Raw genomic sequence first — 23,835 nt, 5'->3', positions numbered from 1 at the left:
ATACATTTAGCTTTTCCCCTATCTCTTCAGACTCCACACACAACTTCCCACTCCCATCCTTGATTGGCCCTAATCTTTCTCTAGGCGAAAGTGAGGACTGCAGATGCTGGAGACTAGAGTCAAGATTAGACTGGTGCTGGAAAAGCACAGCAGGTCAGGCAGCATACAAGGAGCAGGTAAGTCATCCCTCGCCCCCAACAGTATCCAAAGTGTTATCTTTGTCATTGAGGGGAACGGCCACAGGGGTTCGCTGCACTGCCTGCTGGTTCTCTTTCCGATCTCTGGCTGTAACCCATCTGCCTTTTTCTTGGACCTGAGGTGTGACTACCTCCCTGTAACTCCTCTCAATTACCTCCCTTCACCTCCCGAATGATCCAAAGTTCAACAAGCTCTTCCAGCTCCAATTCCATAATGCCGTTTTCGAGGAGGGGGAGTTGGGTGCACTTCCGGAAGGTGAAGTCAGCAGGGACACGAGTGGTGATTCTCACTTTCCTCATTCTCCAGGAGCATTTAATTGACCTAACCACCATTCTCACTGTCCTAAATTCCCAAAAAGACTGTAGAAGCATTTTTTTTTAAAAAATCTAGTTACCTTACCAATCTAGCGCACATAGCCTTATATGTTGGTGAGAGGAGGAGGATGGGTGTGAGACACTACCTAATGCAACAACCCAAATATATTACATCACTTACTCAGCAGTGCCATGTCCCTCCTGCTCAGCGTGACTAGGTAAGTACTTAAATCAGTGACTCACCTTCCCTGGGCGACACTTCCGCTCCTTCGGCTGCTGAAACAAAACTGCAGGGCCCCGATGCTCAAGGTATGTATTTCAATCATTGGAATGTACCAAATTGTGAGGAGGCAGAGGCTTGATAAGGTACATGCTATGAAAGCATTCGTGTGCGGCTGGGAATCTGACAGAAAATTTCATGATCTCAGGAGTTGCAGAAAACGCTCAGCAGGTCTGGCAGCGCCTGTGAAGACAAATCACAATGAACGTTTCCGGTCCGGTGAATGAGGGATTACCGAACGCGAAATATTAACTTTGGTTTCTCGTCACAGATGCTACCAGTCCTGCTGAACTTTTCCAGCCACTTCTGTCTTCGTTTCTGATTTACAGCATCTGCAGTTCTTTCGGGTTTCATATACACAATCTGTGTAAGGGAACGATTATTTATGATTGAGATATGGAGATAGCGATTAACTTCAAGCCCACTGAGTCTCGAATACATTCTATCCCTGAGGACTGTGAATGCTCTCTCGTTGAGTACATTTCAGATTAGAATAGCCAGATTACCTGTAACTCAGAGAGTCACGGAATACGGGAAGTGGATAGGAAACCGGATTTGAAATCCAAAATTGACCATATTTGGATTGACTGCAAGAACAGACTGTACAATTCAAATTGGGAGCACAGTATCCTTCTGCTCAAATTTCCTTAGCTCTTAGATTGTTTACTGAACCAATCGAGGAGAAAGTGAGGTCTGCAGATGCTGGAGATCAAAGTTGAAACTTTATTGCTGGAACAGCACAGCAGGTCAGGCAGCATCCAGGGAACAGGAGATTCGACGTTTCGGGCACAGGCCCTTCTTCAGGAATGAGCAGAGAGTGTTCAGCAGGAGAAGATAAAAGGTAGGGAGGAGGGACTTGGAGGAGGGGAGTTGGAAATGTGATAGGTGGAAAGAGGTCAAGGTGAGGGTGATAGGTCGGAGTAGGGTGGAGGCGGAGAGGTCAAGAAGAAGACTGCAGGTCAGGAAGGCGGTGCCGGGCTGGAAGGATCCGGCTGAGACAAGGTGGGGGGAGGGGGGATGAAGAAACTGGTGAAGTCCAAGTTCATCCCCTGCGGTTGGAGGGTTCCCAGTCGGAAGATAAGACGCTCCTCCTCCGACCGTCGGGTTGTTGTGGTTTGGCGGTGGATGAGTCCAATGACCTGCATATCCTCGGTGGAGTGGGAGGGGGAGTTGAAATGCTGTGCCACAGGTTGGTTGGGTTGGTTCGTCCGGGTGGCCCAGAGGTGCTCCCTGAATCGCTCCGCAAGTAGGCGGCCTGTCTCCCCAATATAGAGGAGGCCACACCGGCTGCAGCGGATGCAGTAGATGATGTGGGTGGAGGTGCAGGTGAATCTGTGGCGGATATGGAAGTTTCCCTTGGGGCCTTGGAGAGAAGTGAGGGGGGAGGTGTGGGCGCAAGTGTTGCACCTCCTGCGGTTGCAAGGGAAGGTGCCGGGAGTGGTGGTTGGGTCGGTGGGGGGTGTGGATCTGACAAGGGAGTCGCGGAGGGAGTGGTCTCTACGGAAAGCTGATAGGGGAGGGGAGGGAAATATATCCTTGGTGCTGGGGTCTGTTTGGAGGTGGCAGAAGTGACGGCGGATGATGCGCTGTACATGGAGATTGGTGGGGTGGTAGGTGAGGACCAGTGGGGTTCTGTCCTGGTGGCGGTTGGAGGGGCGGGGCTCAAGGGCGGAGGAGCGGGAAGTGGAGGAGATGCGGTGGAGGGCACCGTCGACCACGTCGGGGGGGAAATTGCGGTCCTTGAAGAAGGAGGCCATCTGTGTCCTTGAAGAAGGAGGCCAACGCCTCATCTTCACCATGGACATCCAGTCCCTGTACACCTCCATCCCCCATCACGAAGGACTCAAAGCACTCCGCTTCTTCCTTTCCCGCCGTACCACCCAGTACCCTTCCACCGACACCCTCCTTCGACTGACCGAACTGGTCCTCACCCTGAACAACTTTTCTTTCCAATCCTCCCACTTTCTCCAAACAAAAGGAGTAGCCATGGGCACCCGCATGGGCCCCAGCTATGCCTGCCTCTTCGTAGGGTATGTGGAACAATCCATCTTCCGCAACTACACTGGCCCCACCCCCCATCTTTTTCTTCGCTACATTGATGACTGTATCGGCGCTACCTCGTGCTCCCACGAGGAGGTTGAACAGTTCATCCACTACACCAACACCTTCCACCCCGACCTCAAATTCACCTGGACAGTCTCGGACTCCTCCCTCCCCTTCCTAGACCTTTCTGTTTCTATCTCAGGCGACCGAATCAACACGGACATCTACTACAAACCTACCGACTCCCACAGCTACCTGGACTACACCTCCTCCCATCCTGCCCCCTGTAAAAACGCCATCCCATTCTCCCAATTCCTTCGTCTCCGCCGCATCTGCTCCCAGGAGGACCAGTTCAAAATACGTACAACACAGATGGCCTCCTTCTTCAAGGACCGCAATTTCCCCCCCGACGTGGTCGACGGTGCCCTCCACCGCATCTCCTCCACTTCCCGCTCCTCCGCCCTTGAGCCCCGCCCCTCCAACCGCCACCAGGACAGAACCCCACTGGTCCTCACCTACCACCCCACCAATCTCCATGTACAGCGCATCATCCGCCGTCACTTCCGCCACCTCCAAACAGACCCCAGCACCAAGGATATATTTCCCTCCCCTCCCCTATCAGCTTTCCATAGAGACCACTCCCTCCGCGACTCCCTTGTCAGATCCACACCCCCCACCGACCCAACCACCACTCCCGGCACCTTCCCTTGCAACCGCAGGAGGTGCAACACTTGCGCCCACACCTCCCCCCTCACTTCTCTCCAAGGCCCCAAGGGAAACTTCCATATCCGCCACAGATTCACCTGCACCTCCACCCACATCATCTACTGCATCCGCTGCAGCCGGTGTGGCCTCCTCTATATTGGGGAGACAGGCCGCCTACTTGCGGAGCGATTCAGGGAGCACCTCTGGGCCACCCGGACGAACCAACCCAACCAACCTGTGGCACAGCATTTCAACTCCCCCTCCCACTCCACCGAGGATATGCAGATCATTGGACTCATCCACCGCCAAACCACAACAACCCGACGGTCGGAGGAGGAGCGTCTTATCTTCCGACTGGGAACCCTCCAACCGCAGGGGATGAACTTGGACTTCACCAGTTTCTTCATCCCCCCTCCCCCCACCTTGTCTCAGCCGGATCCTTCCAGCCCGGCACCGCCTTCCTGACCTGCAGTCTTCTTCTTGACCTCTCCGCCTCCACCCTACTCCGACCTATCACCCTCACCTTGACCTCTTTCCACCTATCACATTTCCAACTCCCCTCCTCCAAGTCCCTCCTCCCTACCTTTTATCTTCTCCTGCTGAACACTCTCTGCTCATTCCTGAAGAAGGGCCTGTGCCCGAAACGTCGAATCTCCTGTTCCCTGGATGCTGCCTGACCTGCTGTGCTGTTCCAGCAATAAAGTTTCAACTTACTGAACCAATCCCCAATCCCTTTGGATTTGGTTCCGTGAAACCGTTTATCACTAAATCTCTGCAGCCTCACCCGATTACTAACCATCTCATTCTTTCTTCAGCGTTACCCCCATTCCAATTGATCGGAAATCATTGCTTTCCTAACATCCGCACTCCCCCCGCACCCCAACTCCACAGGTTAATATTTTTCCTGCCTGCATTGCACCACGTCTTTGCCACCTCTATAGATGCTATCTGACCTTATTGGTTTTGTCAGCATGGGCTATGTTTATTTCAGCGGGAATGACAACTATCTGTGAGGGGATACATTCTCCAATTCCACTCTTTGATATTCCGCTTCTTCACAGAGAAAAGCAGTGTCACTCTGTCCAAGTTCGTAACGGGCTAAGAAGGGCGTCAGTGTATTGTGATGATATTAAAATACATATAGCTTAAACCAGTTGACATTCATTAGGTATCTGTAAGGGTCAAGAATTCAAATCTGACCTCTTCCGTTTTTGCTATGTATGACCCTCCTGAACATAAATCAGACTGAATGCACAATCACTCTCCAGTTATTACATTCGCAATATGTTCACTTACCCGACGAATTAAACTAAAGCATAAACTGCGATGAAGGTTCCATGTAGGGATCATGTTGCTATGGAGTTTCTTATAGCACTGAATTCAGGCTGTTTGGCCCATCATTAACACGCCAGTCTTTATCTGGACTCCCTCTCTAAATCTTTCCAATTAGCCAGATCCCTGTCTGATTGAAGGCTGTCAATTTAGAGTTTGCACGTTGTCCCTGTGTCTGTTTGGGTTTCCAACAAATGGTGTTGCTTCCTCACATGTACAAATGTGTAGTTTAGGTGGATTAGCCATGCTAAATTGCCGATAATGTACAGTGACCTGTGGGTTAGTGGATTCAAGATAGGAAATGTGGGATTCCAGGGATAGGTTACACGGGTACATCTTGTTGGTCGCATGATGGGCCAAATGACCCGTTTCCACATTGTAGAGATTCTATGATTCTGTGCTCCTTCACATCTGCCTCAAGGGAGGATTTAGAGTATCACTAGACCTAATATCCCTTGGGTGGGTCAACGGTTGCTTTGTTTACTACAAAGAAGGTCTTACGAGGAAAGGCTGAGCGACGTGAGGCTGTTTTCGTTAAAGACAAGAAGGTTGAGATGTGACTTAATAGAGACATATAAGATAATCAGAGGGTCAGATAGGATGGACAGGGAGAGCATTTTTCCAAGAATGGTGACGGCGAGCACGAGGGGCATAGTTTTAAATTGAGGGGTGATAGATATAGGACAGATGTAAGTGTAGTAAGTGTATGGAATGCTTTGCCTGCAACGGTAGTAGATTCGCCAACTTTAAGTGTATTTAATGTCATTGGACAAGCATATGGACGTGTATGGAACAGTGTATGTTAACTAGGCTTCAGGTTGGTATGACAGGTCGGCGCAACATCGAGGGTGGAAGGGCCTGTACTGCGCTGCAATGTTCTAAAAAAAGAACTGCGGATCTGAGAGACAGCACAGAAATTGCTGGGGAAACTCAGCAGGTCTGGCAGCATCTGCTGGTATTGAACCTTTCGGATCCAGTGATTGTTCTTCAAAACTGAAAGCATCTGATTCTGACGGTGTCAGACCTGCTGAGCTTCACCAGCAATTTCTGATTTTTTTTGCTTCAGCCCCAATCCTCATGATCACGGCTTTGTTAAGTCTGTTTAGGAAAGAGGTCAGCGGCACACGCTGACGTGGTATAGTGGCGAGCATAGCTGCCTTCCAAGCAGTTGACCCGGGTTTGATTCCCGGCCATCGCAGTGCTGTGTTTTCTTAACTAAAACTTACGCGGATGAATTGTAGGTGTCCCTTTCTGTGGTAAAATGGGGTTCAACGGTTGCTTTTCCTGGCGATGGTTTCTGTGAATTGCAATGTGGAACGAGAAAGCATTGCTCTGCATCTCAGAAGCTTTCCCCTCTGCTCTCCCCATTTCTTATTTAATTATTGATGGTTTTGTTTTGCTCGAAAAATGAGAGACTGCTCCCGTCGGCAACCTGAAATAATTAAACACGCCATTGGAAACACTGAACAGTCCCAACAGCTTCTGTAGTCGTGGGGAGGGAGGGTTAACGTGTCAAGTCTATACAACCAGGGTTGTCTCTACTTCTCATCTTGAGCAAGAAGGCAACATTTGCTAACACCCAGTCTTCTGGCACTATCCCTGTAGACAATGATGACATAAAGATCAAACCCAAAGACTCTGCAACCTCTACCCTGACTTCCTAGACAATCCCAGGACAAATCCCATCCGGCCCAGGAGACTTATCAATTTTCACGTTCTCCAGAATTGCTAAGACCTTCTCCTTGCAAATGCAATCCTGTCTAGTCAAGTAGCCTGTACCTCAATATTCTCCTTGACAACATCGTCTTTTTCCAGTGTGAATGCAGGAAAAATATTCATTTAGCTCTTCCCCTATCTCCTCAGACTCCAAACACAACTTCCCACTCCCATCCTTGATTAGCCCTAATCTTTCTCTAGGCGACAGTGAGGACTGCAGATGCTGGAGATTAGAGTCAAGATTAGACTGGTGTTATAGAACATAGAACATAGAAGAATACAGCGCAGTACAGGCCCTTGGGCCCTCGATGTTGCGCCGATCCAAGCCCACCTAAACTACACTAACCCACTATCCTCCATATACCTATCCAATGCCCTCTTAAATGCCCATAAAGAGGGAGAGTCCACCACTGTTACTGGCAGGGCATTCCATGAACTAACGACTCGCTGAGTGAAGAACCTACCCCTAACATCAGTCCTATATCTACCCCCCCTTAATTTAAAGCTATGCCCCCTTGTAATACCCGACTCAATACGCGGGAAAAGGTTCATACTGTCGACCCTATCTAACCCCCTAATCATCTTGTACACCTCAATCAAGTCACCCCTAAACCTTCTTTTCTCTAGTGAAAACAGCCCCAAGTGCCTCAGTCTTTCCTCATACGATTTTCCTTTCATACCAGGCAACATCCTGGTAAACCTCCTCTGCACCCGTTCCAATGCCTCCACATCCTTCCTATAGTATGGCGACCAAAACTGCACACAATATTCCAGATGCGGCCGTACCAGAGTCTTATACAACTGCATCATGACCTCAGGACTCCGGAACTCAATTCCTCTACCAATAAAAGCCAGTACGCCATATGCCTTCCTCACCGCACTATTTACCTGGGTGGCAACTTTCAGAGATCTGTGTACATGGACACCAAGATCCCTCTGCTCATCCACACTACCAAGTATCCGACCATTAGCCCAGTACCCCATCTTTTTGTTATTCTTCCCAAAGTGAATCACCTCGCACTTAGCTACATTGAATTCCATTGTTGGAAAAGCACAGCAGGTCAGGCAGCATCCGAGGAGCAGGTAGGTCATTCCTCGTCCCCAACAGTATCCAAAGTGTTATCTTTGTCATTGAGGGGAACGTCCACAGGGGTTCGCTGCACTGCAATTCGTAACGGATTAAGAAGGGCATCAGTGTATTGTGATGATATTAAAATTCATATAGCTTAAACCAGTTGACATTCATTAGGAAATGGAATGTTGCAATGGCATCTGTAAGGGTCAAGAATTCAAATCTGACCTCTTCCGTTTTTGCTATGTACGACCCTCCTGAACATAAATCAGACTGAATGCACAATCACTCTCCAGTTATTCCATTCGCAATATGTTCACTTACCCGATGAATTAAACTAAAGCATAAACTGCGATGAATGTTCCATGTAGGGATCATGTTGCTATGGAGTTTCTTATAGCACTGAAATCAGGCTGTTTGGCCCATCATTAACACGCCAGTCTTTATCTGGACTCCCTCTCTAAATCTTTCCAATTAGCCAGATCCCTGTCTGATTGAAGGCTGTCTATGTAGAGTTTGCACGTTGTCCTGTGTCCGTTTGGGTTTCCTACAGATGGTGTTGCTTCCTCACATCTACAAATGTGTAGTTTAGGTGGATTAGCCATGCTAAATTGCCGATAATGTACAGTGACCTGTGGGTTAGTGGATTCAAGATAGGAAATGTGGGATTCCAGGGATAGGTTACACGGGTACATCTTGTTGGTCGCATGATGGGCCAAATGACCCGTTTCCACACTGTAGAGATTCTATGATTCTGTGCTCCTTCACATCTGCCTCAAGGGGGGAGGTAGAGTATCACTAGACCCAATATCCCTTGGGTGGGTCAACGTTTGCTTTGTTTACTACAAAGAAGGTCTTACGAGGAAAGGCTGAGGGACTTGAGGCTGTTTTCGTTAAAGACAAGAAGGTTGAGATGTGACTTAATAGAGACATATAAGATAATCAGAGGGTCAGATAGGATGGACAGGGAGTGCATTTTTCCAAGAATGGTGACGGCGAGCACGAGGGGCACAGTTTTAAATTGAGGGGTGATAGATATAGGACAGATGTAAGTGTAGTAAGTGTACGGTAGTAGATTCGCCAACTTTAAGTATATTTAATGTCATTGGACAAGCATATGGACGTATATGGAATAGTGTAGGTTAACTGGGCTTCAGATTGGTATGACAGGTCGGCGCAACATCGAGGGTGGAAGGGCCTGTACTGCGCTGTAATGTTCTAAAAAAAGAACTGCGGATCTGAGAGACAGCACAGAAATTGCTGGGGAAACTCAGCAGGTCTGGCAGCATCTGCGGGTATTGAACCTTTCGGATCCAGTGATTATTCTTCAAAACTGAAAGCATCTGATTCTGACGGTGTCAGACATGCTGAGCTTCACCAGCAATTTCTGATTTTTTTTTGTTTCAGCCCCAATCCTCATGATCACGGGCTTTGTTAAGTCTGTTTAGGAAAGGGGTCAGCAGCACTCGCGTGGCGATGGTGGTATAGTGGCGAGCATAGCTGCCTTCCAAGCAGTTGTTCCGGGTTCGATTCACGGCCATCGCAGTGCTGCGTTTTCTTAACTAAAACTTACGCGGATGAATTGTAGGTGTCCCTTTCTGTGGTAAAATGGGTTTCAACGGTTGCTTTTCCTGGCGATGGTTTCGGTGAATTGCAATGTGGAACGAGAAAGCATTGCTCTGCATCTCAGAAGCTTTCCCCTCTGCTCTCCCCATTTCTTATTTAATTATTGAAGGTTTTGTTTTGCTCGAAAAATGAGAGACTGCTCCCGTCGGCAACCTGAAATAATTAAACACGCCATTGGAAACACTGAACAGTCCCAACAGCTTCTGTAGTCGTGGGGAGGGAGGGTTAACGTGTCAAGTCTATACAACGATAAAATAAACTCTAGCCATAAAACAATCAAAGGTTTAAAAACATCCTTGTAAATCATTTTCTGCATCCTCTCAAGTTTCACAATTATCATTCCGATAGCAGGGAAACCTGCATTATTATTTTTTAAATGTTTGAATGTAAAAGATAGCGTTGAGTAAAATGTGTTTTAATTCAAGCCTGATAGTTTGACCAATCGAATTGTAATGCCTTACACTTGTCTTTCGGAAATTAGAAAAAAAGGGGTTGAGACTATGTTCTTAACACAGGGGGTTTGGTGTGGTTCACAACAACCTCGATTTCCGATTAGAGTGTGGAAACAGGCCCTTTGGCCCAACAAGTCCACACCGACCCGCCGAAGCGCAACCCACCCAAACCCCTACATTTACCCCTTACCTAACACTAGGGGCAATTTAGCATGGCCAATTCACCTGACCTGCACATCTTTGGACTGTAGGAGGAAACCGGAGCACCCGGAGGAAACCCACGCAGACACGGGGAGAACGTGCAAACTCCACACAGTCAGTCACCTGAGGCGGGAATTGAACCTAGGTCTCTGGCGCTGTGAGGCAGCAGTGCTAACCACTGTGCCACTGTGCCACCGTGCTGCCCTACGTCAATACATTTTCCGACAATGATGTTTATGGATTAGAGAAGGATACACAGGCACAGAAATCGTGACTATCTTGGACAGGAGTCATTTGGGAATGATATTTCTCAACTGTCAGTTCACCACAGATCCAGTCATCCAGCAAAATTGGGTGCAGCACATTTCCTGGGAGATTGAGAGTTCACTCACTGAGCGGGGGCTGGAGAGTCATGACAGGGACAGTCCGCTCTATTCATGGACTCTTCACCACTGAGTGACTGCTGTTAGTCAGACTGACAGAATGTTATCTGATGGACTGTACTTCCACATGAGCAATGTCGCCTCACTCCCACCCTGTCTCAGCCCATCTGCTCCCCTGCCATCGGGGGTGCACTAAGCGCCGTGCTTTGAGCTGAGCTGTATTAATTTCTGTACTCTTTTCAAAACACCTCCGCTCCTCTAGACCCTCTCTGGTTTAAAATGACATCTGCCTCAATGAATGACATAGACGGACATCTGACCCAATATCCCCTTCGGCTGGTAAAAATCTACTGTATTTAAGACAACGAACTGCAGATACAGGAGATCTGAAAGAAAACAAATAAATTACCGGCGAAATTTAGGAGGAGAAGCATCATTTGTGGAGAATTCAGAGCGAACGTTTCGATGCCAGGAAATGTTCTTCGGAACTGAATTGTTCTGATGCTGATGCTACCAGAACTGCTAAGTTTCGTCAACAATTTCTAGTGTTTATTTCGGCCCCACTCTAAATGGTAGTGATCACAGTCTCGTTAAGTGTGTTAGGGATTGGCGAGCGCAGTTATCACACGGCCATGGAGGTATAGTGGTGAGCATAGCTGCCTTCCAAGCAATTGACCTGGGTTTGATTACCGGCTATCGCAGTGTTATGGTGTCCAAAAAAAAACTAAAGGGTTCGGATGCTTCTAGAACTGCTGAACTTCGCTAATAATTTCTGTTGTTATTTCAGCGTATTGAATTGGTCATGATCATGGCCTTGGGAGTAATTTGCAATGTGTCCTTCCAGCAGTTGACCCGGGCTCGGATCTGTGTCATCGCCCTGTTGCGCTTTTAAAGCAATCTTAAACAGGGAAAAATGCTGAGATGAAATAAATGCGATTAATCTCTCAGAGGTTTTCTAAACATCAACAAATTATGAGGAGATCCACTTGCTATTACATTCTCAGAGCTTCGTAAATGCTTTTAAAGGCTCTGTGGAGCTATATAAATACTCATTTTAAGATTGATTCAATAACTCATGACAGGATGGTTTTACGAAGGGAAAACTTGTATGATGATTTTGACGGATATCCTTCAAAGGAAGACGATGACCAATGTAAGGAGGATTTGTGATGCAGATCAACTGGACTACAAGATCAGTGCTCAAGTAGCTGACTGGAATAGTTCAGCTGATTCAAGACAGTCTGTAGAAATTCACCAAGGTTCCTTACAGAGCAGCTTCCAGACCCACGGCACTATCATGTGGAATGCTGAGCACAGCAGATATACGGGAACACCCAAGCTGACAATTCCACATCAAGACACTCGCCACGCTATTTTGGAAAACATCTCAGCTCCACAAGTGCCATTGTTTGAATATCCTGGAATTCCCTCCCTTACATCTGAACGCGTGAAATTAAAGGTGTAAAAGAGAAATGCTATGGTAACTACAGAGTGACATTCAGATTTTGCGGAGAAGATGTGTTTGCTACCATGCAAAAACTGGACTCCACAAGTAAATACAGAGAGGTTCTTCCTGTCATTGAGCAATGTGTAACTGATGGATGCAACAGCTAACGGAAAATATCTTGGAAATCCTTTGGGATGAACCATGGCCCGGAACATGTTGCCAGTTTACAGTAGGAAAGGAGCGTACATAACTCTCTGAAAGGGGTTGCAACACAAAATGCCCTAACTCTCCAGCAGTAATCAGTGGGTCGCGTGGCTGTACTGTATTGTGTCTTAATTTTGCCAAAAGGTTTTGCGAAAATAACCTGAATTCTTATTCACTGCTAAATTCGAATTTGTGCATTATTTTACCTCCAGGAAATTGCCTGCAACATAGCATTATGGGTTTATATGCACTAAATGAATGGCAGCAATTCAAAATGATAGCTCCTCGTCATCTCCGCCACAGCAATTATGTTTGAGCAATATGTGGTGGTTCAGGTGGTAATCGCTCAAACACATTAGTGAATCATTGAAACTATTTCACTATTTGGTAGCTGCGTGCTCCAGTGCTGAATACCTGAATAAATTGAGGCTACAATCTAGACAATTAAAAAGCGATTTCATACAATGAATCAGATTGTGAGGAAGCAGAGCTTGATAGCGTAACTGCTCAGAAAGTCTTCCTGTTCCTCTAGGAATCTGAAACACAAGTTCATTATATCAGGAGCTGCTGAAAAATCTGGACAGTTCTGGCAGCATCTGTGAAGACAGAGTTCACGTTTCCGACCAGGTGATTAAAGGGTCACCAGACACTATAAGTTCACATCGAATTCTCTTCACAGATGCTTCCAGACCTGCTGAGATTTTACAGCAACCCCTCTCTTAGTTTCTGATTAACACCATCTGCAATTCATTCGGGTTTCATTGACAAAATCTCAGTATGAGGGGAAGATTATTTATGACTGAGATAAAGAGACAGCGCTTCGCTCAAAGCCTACTGAGTCTTGAATATCTTCTCTCTCTCTGCAGACTGTGAATGCCCTGTGAATTGATTACATTTCAGATTGAAATAGACAGATTACCGGTGGCTAAGAGAGGCACGCGATATGGGGATTTGAAATCAACTATGATTGCATTGGACGCAGGGACAGACCACACAGTTTAATCAGGCTGTGTAATCTCTTCCTCATCAAATTTTGTGAGCTCTTAGATTGTTACTGAACCAATTTGCAGTCCCTTTACATTTGGTTCCATGAAGCCATTTGTCAATAAATCTCTGCAGCCTCCACCCTATTACAAACCATCTCATTCTTTCTTCAGCCTTCCACCCATTCCAATTGTTCAGAAATCATTACTATTCTGACATCCTTCTGAGGCCCCCACCTCCGAATAAACACTTCCCCTACCTACTCCCCAGACAATTTTACCATCTCGCTATAGACGCTGCTTGACTTTATCAGTTTTCTCAGTATGGTCTATGCTTATTTCAGATGGAATAACATCTATCTGTTCCTCTTTCTGTGAGCGGATGCATTCTCCAAACCGACTCCTTGATATTCCGTTTGTTCACAGAGGAAAGCAATGCCACTCTGTACAGTTTCGTAAAGTGCTAAGAAGTGCATCAGAGTATTGTGATGATATTGAAATTCAAATATCTTAAAGCAATTGAGGAAATGGCATATTGCAATGGGACCTGTAAGGGGTTAGAATTCAACCTGCCTTCTCCCGTGTTTGCTATGAAGCATATTCCTGAACCACTAATACACAGATCTGACTGAATGCACAAACAACCACTCTCAAGATATTTCATTCAGAAGAAATTCAAAAACACAATGAATTGAAACAAACGTAAACTGAGATGAATGCTGAATGTAGGGAGTCATGTTACTGAAGAGATTTTTTAAATGGCATTGAAATCTGTCTGCATACCATCATTCACACGCCAGCCTAATTGTCTGGACTCCCACTCTTAAACTCTCAATTATCTAGCTCTCTGAATGATTGAAACTGTCTATGTGAAGGTTGCATATTTTCCCCGTGTCTGCATGGGTTTCATCCAGGGGCTCCTGTTTTCTCCCATAGTCTAAAGATGTGCTGTTTAGGTGGATTGCACATGCTCAATTGCCCATAGTGCTCAGGGACGTGTCAGTCAGATGGATTTGCCATGGGAATTGCGGGGTTACAGGGATAGGGCAGCGGGGTGCATCTTGGTGGAATATATGACGTTTCCAATGGCTCGTTTCCACACTGTAGGGATTCTATGATTCTATGCTCCTTCACATCTGCCCCTGACCCAATACCCGTTCGGTGGGTCAACGTTTGCTTTGTTTACTACAAAGAACAGCAGATCTGAGAGACAGCACAGAATTGCTGGGGAAACTCAATTGGTCTGGCAGCATCTGTTGGGAGTGAAACTTTCCGATCCACTGACTGTTCTTCAGAATTGAAGGCTTCTGATTCCGGTGCTGTCAGACCTGCTGAGCTTCACCAGGAATTTCTTGTTTATTTTTATTATTTCAGCCCCAATCCAGTTGGTGATGACCACGGCTTGGTTAAGTGCGTTTATGAAGGGTGAAAAGCGCGGGGAATCTAGGTGATGGTGGTGTAGTGGTGAGCATAGCTGCGTCCCAAGCAGTTGACCCGGGTTCGATTCCCAGCCATCGCAGTCTTGTGCCCTTTTTTAAGGGAACGTTGCGGGGGTAAATCGAGACTCGCCATGCTTTATTCTGTGGTGAGACGGATCGACCAGATTGCTCCTTGCTTTTCGTGGTGATGGTTTCTGTGAATTGCAATGGGGGATCGGGCAGCATTGCTCAGCATCTGGGAAATGTTCCCCTCTGCTGCTTTCTATTTCTGATTTACGTATTGCAAGGATGTTTTGTTTTCCCCGAAAAATGAGAGGCTGCTTCCATCAGGAACTTGAAATAATTACAGAAGCCGCTGGAAACACTAAACATTGAACAGCTTCTGTAGTCGTGGGGAGGGAGGATTAACGTGTCAAATCTATACAATGATCAAATAAACTCGAGCCATAAAACAATCAAAATTTTAGAAACAAACATGTGATTTTTTTTCTGCATCCTCTCAGGTTTCACAAGCATTCTTCCGATAGCAGGGAGACCAGCATTACGTATTTTTTTTATGTTTGAATGTCAAAGATAGCGTGAGTAAAATGTGTTTTGATTCAACCTGACAGTTTGACCAATCGAATTGCAATGCCTTATACTTGCCTTTCGGAAATTAGAAAATAAAAGGGCTCTAGTCCATCTTCTTAACAAAGGCGGTTTGTTCTGATTCAGAACAACATCAATTTCGTAAATACAGTCCCAACAATGATTTTTACTGATTAAGGAAGGATACACATTGATCGTTGCTATCTTGGACAGAAGTCATTTGGAAATGATATTCCTCAACTGTCAGCTCACCAAGGATAAAGGTCAGGAATCCAGCAAAATTAGGTTTAGCACATTTCCAGGGATACTGAGAGGTCACTAATAGAGCGAGAGCTGGAGAGCAAGGACAGTAAATCCCAAAACAGTTTTTGAAAAGTTACAGTCTCAGGTTAACTGTAACAATTGGTGTCAGCCCGATAGTATGTTGAAGGTTTTAGCCCCCTGTGTTCCCTTTCTGTGCCAAAATGTTTAGACTAGTTCTAATCGAAAAAGTGTTCTCGGTATGGGTACGGAATTTAGCAAACAGCCTCTGCTCAGCCTCCGTACACGCACACACAACACACACACACAAACACAGGCACTCGTATACACACACAGACACACGTATCCACCGACACACACACACAATCACACACACTCCTACAGATACACATATTCCCACGTTCACACATGCATCCTCTCACAGACTTAGTCACTTTACACTCACATACGCACACATTTACACTCTCTCTCACACTCACAAGTCTCCAGGCAGATAGACAGACACACACACACTCCCACACTCACACATGCACCCATTCACAGACTTAGACACTGTACACTCACATACATACACATATAACACTCTCATACTCACAACCCCCCACCCCCACCCCAGACAGACAGACACACACACACACACACACACACAAACCTACATGCACTATACACATACGCTTGTGGGATGAATTTGTACTTGCAGAGTTACATTGTACTTTACTCAAAAAACTGCATGAATCCATGTAAGACTCTGTTAACTCACTTTTCGATTAGAATCAATCTAAACATTGTGGCACAGACAGGGAACACAGGGGGCCTTCAACATATTATCGGGTTGACACCAATTGTTACAGTTAACCTGAGAATGTAACTTTTCAAAAAATGTTTTGAGATTTATATACGAAAGAAGTGAAACTATCGTGGTCATTTTAACAAATGAAAGACTCAACAAACAATCAAGGCGTTTTTCAATGTATAATTTCAGTTACATCACACTGTAAACTTTTGCTATAAATTCTGTGTCTTACAATTGTGTCCTCCACAACCATCTGATGAAGGAGCGGGGCTCCGAAAACTAGCGCTTCCAATTAAACCTGTTGGAATATAACCTGGTGTTGTGTGATTTTTAACTACTGCATTTAAAACAACGAACTGCAGATACAAGAGAGCTGAAAGATAAATAATAAATTACCGACGAAACTTAGTAGGCCCATCATCAGTTGTGGCGAGAGTTCAGAACGAATCTCTTCAGGCCACTAAACGTTCTTCGGAACTGAATGTTTCTGATGCTGATGCTGTCAGAACTGCTGAGCTTCGCCAACAATTTCTTGTTGTTATTTCAGCCCCACTCCAATTGGTCATGATCACGGTCTTGTGAAGTGTGTTTGGGAATGGCGAGCGCAGTTATCACATGTCTATAGTCGTATTTTGGTGAGCACAGCTGCCTTCTAAGCAGTTTACCTGGGTTTGATTACCGTCCATCGTTGTCCAAAAAAAAGCTAATGGGTTCTGATGCTTCCCGAACTTCACTAATAATTTCTGTTGTTGCAGCGGATTGAATTGGTCATGATCACGGCCCTGGAAGTAATTTGCAAATTTCTGGTAAAGGGTTGTGCTTTTAATGTAATCTTAGACAGGGTAAAATGCCGAGATGAAATAAAGGAGATTCATCTCTCAGAGGTTTTCTAAGCATCTCCAAATTATGAGGGGGTCCACCTGCTATTACACTCTCAGAGCTGGGAAAACGATTTGAAAGGCTCTGGGAGAGCTATATGAATAATAATTTTAAGCTTGATTAAATAACTCATGACAGGATGGATTTATTAAGGGAAAATGTTATGATGATCTTGACGGATATCCTTCAAAGGAAGACGATGACCAATGGAAGGAGTGTTTGTGATGCAGATCAACTGGATTACAGGATTACTGCTCAAGTAGCTGATTGGAATAGTTCATCTGAGTCAAGATGGACTGGAGAAATTCACCAAGATTCCTCACAGAGCAGCTCCCAGCCCCATGGCACTATTCTGTGGAACGGTATGCACAGCAGGTACAAGGGAACACCAGCAGTTGGTAATTCCGCATCAAGCCACTCACCACCCTGGCTTGGAAAACATCTCATTCCACTAATGCCACTAATCCACTAAGCGTGGAACTCCCTCCCTTATATCTGAACGCGTGAAATTAAAGGTTTAAAAGATCAATGCTATGGCAACTATGGAGTGACCTTCAGCTATTGCAATCAATTGTGGAGAAGATGTTTTTGCGATCATGAAAAACATTGGTTTCCAGAAGTAAATGCAGAGCGTTTCTTCCTGTCATTGAGCAATGTATAATTGTAGTATGCAACAGCCAGCTGAAATAGTTTTGAAATATTTTGGGATGAACAATCGCCTGAACGTGCTGCTGGTTTTCTGAAGCAAAAACGCATACATGACCCTCTGGAAGGAGGTGGAACACAAAATGCACAAACCCTCAGCACATGCCTGTAATCAAGGAGTAGTGTGGCTGTACCATATTCACGTCTTGCTCCTACCAAGAGCTTTTGCTAAAGTAAATTGAATTCTCTTTCACTGCGAAATTAGAATTCGTGCATTATTTTACCTACAACAACTTATCTACTACACACCATTGTGTGTTTATATGAACCAAATGAATGACAGCAATGGAAGATGATAACTCATCATCATCTTCACTACAGCAATCATGTTTGCACAATACGTGGTGGCCCAGCCAGCGATGACCCCAACATATTGGTGAATCATTTTAAGGTGATCACCATTTGGTACCTGAGCATTCCAATGTTGAGTATCTGAATAAATTGGGTTTACATTCTAGAAAATTGGAAGGCGATGTCATTAGAGTTAGACGACGCAGAGGCTTGACAGGGTAACTGGTAAGAAAGTTTTCATGTGCATCTAGGAATCTGAAACACAAGTTGATAATCTCAGGAGTTGTTGAAAAAGCTCAGCAGGTCAAGCAGCATCTGTGAAGACAAATCAGAGTTCATGTTTCTGTTCTGGTGACTAAAGTGTCACTGGACACGATATGTTAATCTCAGTTTCTCTTCACAGATGCTGCCGGATCTGCTGAGATTTTTCAGCAACCTCTCCTCCGATTTAACCTTTCCCGTGCCTACTCCCTTGACACCTTTATCATCTCGCTAGAGATGCTGCCTGACCTTATCAGTTTTCTTAGTATGGTCTATGTTTATTTCAGACGAAATAACATCTATCTCCAAGATACATTCTCCAATCCGACTCCTTGACATTCCATTTGTTCACAAAGAAAAGCAGTGCTACTCTGTCCAAATTGGCAATGTGCCAACGGCATCACTGTGGGGATATTAAAACTGAAATATCTAAAAACTGTTGAAATTCACGAGGAAATGTATATTGCAATGGGATCTGTAACGGGATAGAATTCAATCTGACCTCTCCCATGTTTCCGGAGAAGCACGCTCCTGAACCACTAATACACACTGAATGCTCAAACAACTACTCTCCAGATATTTTATTCAGAAGAAATTCAACAAAACGACGAATTAAACCAAAACGTAAACTGTGATGAGTGCTGAATGTAGGAAGTCATGTTCTCCCCGTGTCTGAGTGGGTTTCCTCCAAATTCTCCTGTTTTCTCCCACGGTCGAAAGATTAAATTACTTACAGTGTGGGAACAGGCCCTTCGGCCCAACAAGTCCACACCGACCCAGACCCATTCCCCTATATTTACCCCTTCACCTGACACTACGGGCAAATTGGCAACCTGCACATCTTTGGACTGTGGGAGGAAACCGGCGGAAACACACGCAAACACGGGGGGTATATGCAAACTCCACACAGACATTTGTTCGAGGCAGGAATTGAACCCAGGTCTCTGGCGCTGTGTGGTAGCAGTGCTAGACACTGTGCTGCCCGTAAGGTGGGCAGTTTAAGTGGATTAAACATGCTGAATTACCCAAAGTCCCGTGGACTTTTACGTCAGGTGGATTAGCCATGGGGAATGCGGGGTTACAGGGATAGAATGGGATGCATCTTGGTGGAATATTTAATGGTCCGAATGGCATGTTTCCAGACCTTAGGGTGTCTATGATTCTATGCTCCTTCACATCTGCCTCTATGGATGAGGTAGACTATCACTTGATACAATGTCCCCTTGGATGTGCAAAGGCTGCTAACGTCATGAAATACCCGTCCAACCCAGTTAACATTCTCTTCCAACCTCTTCTGTCCGGCACAGGACAGAGATTTTTGAACACACGCAGCAACAGCTTCAAGAGTAGCTTCTTCCCTGCTGTTATTAGACTGCTGCTGAATGGAACTCTCTGACTTCAAATACTTGCTGATATTGTCGATATTAATCTCGCTTTGTGAACCTCCTGTATGCCTCGCTCTATCTAACGCACCCTGTAGTCTATATGTCCTTGTTTGCTGTGATCTGACTGTACTGCTTTTCACTGTACTCAGGTCAATGTGACTATAATCAACCAAATCAAATCATTATTGAAGTTTATAATGTAATAAGGGGTATAGATAGGATTCATGTTAGCTATCTTTTCCGTGGGACAGGGCATTTCGGGACAAAGGGGCACATTTTTGTAAGGCGAGGGAACAGAGATTAAAAAGACTCGAGGAGCAACGTTTTCGCACAAAGTGCACTTCGTGTGTGTAATGAACTTCCTGGGGAGTGACGGATGTAAGTACAATTACAATGTTTAAGAGACATTTCAATAAGGACGTGAATAGGAAAGTTTTGGATGGACATCAGCCAGGAGCAGGCAGTTGGGACGAGGTTAGTTTGGGACAATATTCAGGATGGACTGGTTTGACCTAAGGGTCTGTTTCCACGCTGTATAATTCTATGAGAAGTTCAGTGAGTAAGTGAGATGAAAATAGTCTGTGTAATACCATGTCGAGAAATGGGAGTCTTTGTTCCTTCATTTTTGTCTTGAAAGGGTTTCAGAGTATTGTTAGATTTTTAGAAGATAAGCCTAATCCAGATCCAGAAGCAGCAAAAAGCCTTTCTCCCTATCTAGTCCAGCAGTTTGCATTGTTGCCTCAAAAACTTTCATTACCTCCGATCCCTCTAAATTCCAGGAGCATGATATCCATTCTTAATGCTACATGGAAACGTGAGGAAACTATCAAACCCTTTTGAATCTGTCACAATAATCTCCAGGACGACAAACATTTTCCTTTGATTCTTTTACTCAGAAATTGTAGAATGCCATTCATTTTCTCCAACTTGATAAGCAAAAGCAGGAAAAGATCATTTAGCCCTGCCTGTTCGTAATAAAAGATTATGAGGCCATTAGGAATGTACATAAGGATAATAGATGTCCATTCAGTCTGCTTGCACTGACTGCATTATGAAGTAGGTCAGGGCAAATATACTATTCAGAGAATACTTACTCTGTACTCACCACCACATTTTATTTTGAATTGAGCCAGGTTTGTAGACTTCACTGGGTGGTTCACAATTTATTCCCCATTTCCTAATTGTCCTGGAGAATGTACTTGAACCACTGCAATGTGCTCTAAGTAGACCCATAATGCTGTCAGGCAGGGAGTTCCAGGATTTTGATTCAGTGTCACAGAAAGAACGACAATGAATTTCCAAGTCAGGATAGTCAATTATTGGTGAGAAGCTTGCACATGGGGTTGTTCCAATGGATCTGCTGTTCTTGACCTTAGTAGTAAGTCATGTGTATGGCAGGTGCTGTCTCATGTATGCAACTGAATTTCTGCATTGCGTCTCGTAGATAGGACACCCTGCTGCTACACAGCGTCAGTGGTGGAGGGAGTTAATATGATGCCAATTGGGTGGACTGACTGAGTCCTGGGTCTCTGGATTACTGATCCAGCTGACAACACCACAATGCCAGCACTTCCTCTTCATTAAACAAGTTGGGGTAATATTTCCACTGGATTTCCCCATTAATCTTTGATAGTTTTATATTCATCAACCTGTCTTAAAATGTTATGACACACCTCTGAGAGAAGTGGGCCTTAAATCTGGGTCTTCTAGGCCTGTGCGACAATGATACCTATTTCAATCAACCGGTTCAAACATCTTGTGATGTACTTCCAGGGCAGGTGTGTCTTGAACCCCGGTCTTTTAACTTCAGACATGTACAGTAATACGATGTCACAAGTTTTCCTTTCACCATTAAGCTTCTAAACTAATGAAATACGGATGTGGTCCATGCAATTTGTCCGTATAACAGAACTTAATTAGCACGAGATCAAGCCATCTTACGCCCTGTCCTCAATCCATGTGAAATATTTAACTCTGAGGTAACATTTGAGGTTGATGTTGCTCATGTCCCAGAGGAAACTGCACAGATTATAACTCTATCTATACTTTCCACCGTTGCTGGCAGCTCTTCGGTCTCTTCCACTCTTCTCAGGCTCTGGCCTGTATCCTTCCTCTTTCCTTCCCTCTGTTTTGTGGCCAGATAGTGAGTTGACAGTGAATAAGCTGGAAATGTTGTATGTGAAATGGTAAGGGACCCACTCTTTAGAATAGATTAGATTAGATTACATTCCAGTGTGGAAACAGGCCCTTCGGCCCAACAAATCCACACCGACCCGCCGAAGCGCAACCCACCCATACCCCTACATTTACCCCTAACCTAACACGACGGGCAATTTAGTATGGCCAATTCACCTGACCTGCACATCTTTGGACTGTGGGAGGAAACCGGAGCACCCGGAGGAAACCCACGCAGACACGGGGAGAACGTGCAAACTCCACACAGTCAGTCGCCTGAGGCGGGAATTGAACCCCGGTCTCTGAGTTCTGAAGAGCTTCCAGGATAGCAGATGTTTGACGATCGCAGGATGTGCTTCTTTCAGCACTATTTTCAAATTATGCAGCATTCCTTCATAATTACTGCTCACAAGAGCAATATCATCAGTGAACGTCAGTGATTCGCAGTGACATGTGTCACCATTGGGATCTAAAAAAAAATCCCTTTGTTGCCCTCTTCCAAAGTAATTCTTTGAGGATTTAATGCTATATTAAACAAAATGGGCGACAATGAGTCTCCCTGCATAACTCCTTTTAAGGTATCAATTTTATTGGTTTTGCAACGTCCTTCTATTGTTCTATTATTATTAACAATCCATCTATTATTGTGTAATTATTAGTATATAAATTTGTTATTAACTTTACAAATTCTGCAGGCACTGATAGTCTGTTCAGGGTTTTTATAATGTGATTGTTTCCCACAGAATCAGAAGCTTTAGCTAGATCGATAAACACTACCGCCAGTTCTTGCTTCTTCTTTTTGGCTGCATTAAAGATATTATGTAGTATTTTAATGTTCTGATCACAGCCAGACACTCTCGTGAGAAATCATTTCTGCCGTTTATTCAGATCAATTGCTGCACGCAATCTCCTTGCAATATTTTTCGTAAATATCCTGAGCAGGATAGGCCCAATAATTATCTATATGTTTTAGTTCTTCCTTATCATTCGTTTTGGGGATGAGCACTGTATGACTAGTTTTATCTATTTGGGAACATTTCCGGTTCTAATCCACATAGAGTATATTCTAGGAATTATATGATTATCTTTATTCAAAATTATTATTATATCTTTAATCACCATTCCAACCGGCCCAGCGGCAGTTTTTAAGTCTATCGCTTTAATGGCATGATTGACCTCGTCAATAAGTCTGGTCATGAGCCACATCCTACAGGATCCAAGTGTCTGCTGCATTTGGGAAAGAAGGCAGAAGTGCTCCGTGTCAGCAGCTGCTGATCCTAACCCCTGAGAGAGGAATCCTGCTGAAGTGGCAGAAGCTACTCGCAAAATGATCAATTTGGTGTACCAGCTCCCTCTGAAGGAGACACTCAAGAAAGAGTACTTGCTCCCTCCGGGGCCCGAGTGCTGCGGGAGAGAGAAAAGAAAAGAAATACTCTCTCTTTCTCTGCCTTTTATTAGACACCACTTTAAGAATGACAGGATCGTTCGCCAGCTAATGAGCACATCCTGCGATCGTCAAACATCTGCTATCCTGGAAGCTCTTTAGAATTCACAAATCGACATTCCCAGAGATAAAGAGTGGGTCCCTATCCATTTCACATACAACGTTTCCAGCTTACTCACTGTCAACTCACCATCTGGCCACAAAACAGAAGGAAGGAAAGAGGAAGGATACAGGCCAGAGCCTGAGAAGAGTGGAAGAGACCGAAGAGCTGCCAGCAACGGTGGAAAGTATAGATAGAGTTATAATTTGAGCAGTTTCCTCTGGGACATGAGCAACATCAACCTCAAATGTTACCTCAGAGTTAAATATTTCACATGGATTGAGGACAGGGCGTAAGATGGCTTGATCTCGTGCTAAGTTCTGTTATACGGACAAATTGCATCCGTATTTCATCAGTTTAGAAGCTTAATGGTGAAAGGAAATCTTGTGGCATCGTATTACTGTACATGTCTGAAGTTAAAAGACCGGGGTTCAAGACACACCTGCCCTGGAGGTACATCACAAGATGTTTGAACCGGTTGTTTGAAATAGGTATCATTGTCGCACAGGCTTAGAAGACCCAGATTTAAGGCCCACTTCTCTCAGAGGTGTGTCATAA

The 23,835-nt window shown here is 45.0% G+C and overlaps 2 non-coding genes across 2 annotated transcripts; both read left to right on the top strand.

Annotated features, from left to right (window-relative positions):
* Window positions 1-9,133: 9,133 nt before the first annotated feature.
* trnag-ucc (transfer RNA glycine (anticodon UCC)) lies at window positions 9,134-9,205 on the top strand. The gene has a single exon. It is a non-coding gene; the product is annotated as a tRNA-Gly (tRNA).
* Window positions 9,206-14,403: 5,198 nt separating this feature from the next.
* Window positions 14,404-14,475, top strand: trnag-ccc (transfer RNA glycine (anticodon CCC)). Its single transcript has one exon. It is a non-coding gene; the product is annotated as a tRNA-Gly (tRNA).
* The last annotated feature ends 9,360 nt before the right edge of the window (window positions 14,476-23,835 follow it).

This window comes from Chiloscyllium plagiosum, unplaced genomic scaffold, assembly GCF_037043375.1.
Source record: "Chiloscyllium plagiosum isolate Xiang-an unplaced genomic scaffold, Cpla_swu_hap1 HiC_scaffold_50, whole genome shotgun sequence".
In the NCBI taxonomy this organism is placed as follows: domain Eukaryota; kingdom Metazoa; phylum Chordata; class Chondrichthyes; order Orectolobiformes; family Hemiscylliidae; genus Chiloscyllium; species Chiloscyllium plagiosum.
Note: the sequence above shows the minus strand (reverse complement) of the source record. Positions and strands in the feature narration are given on the sequence as shown.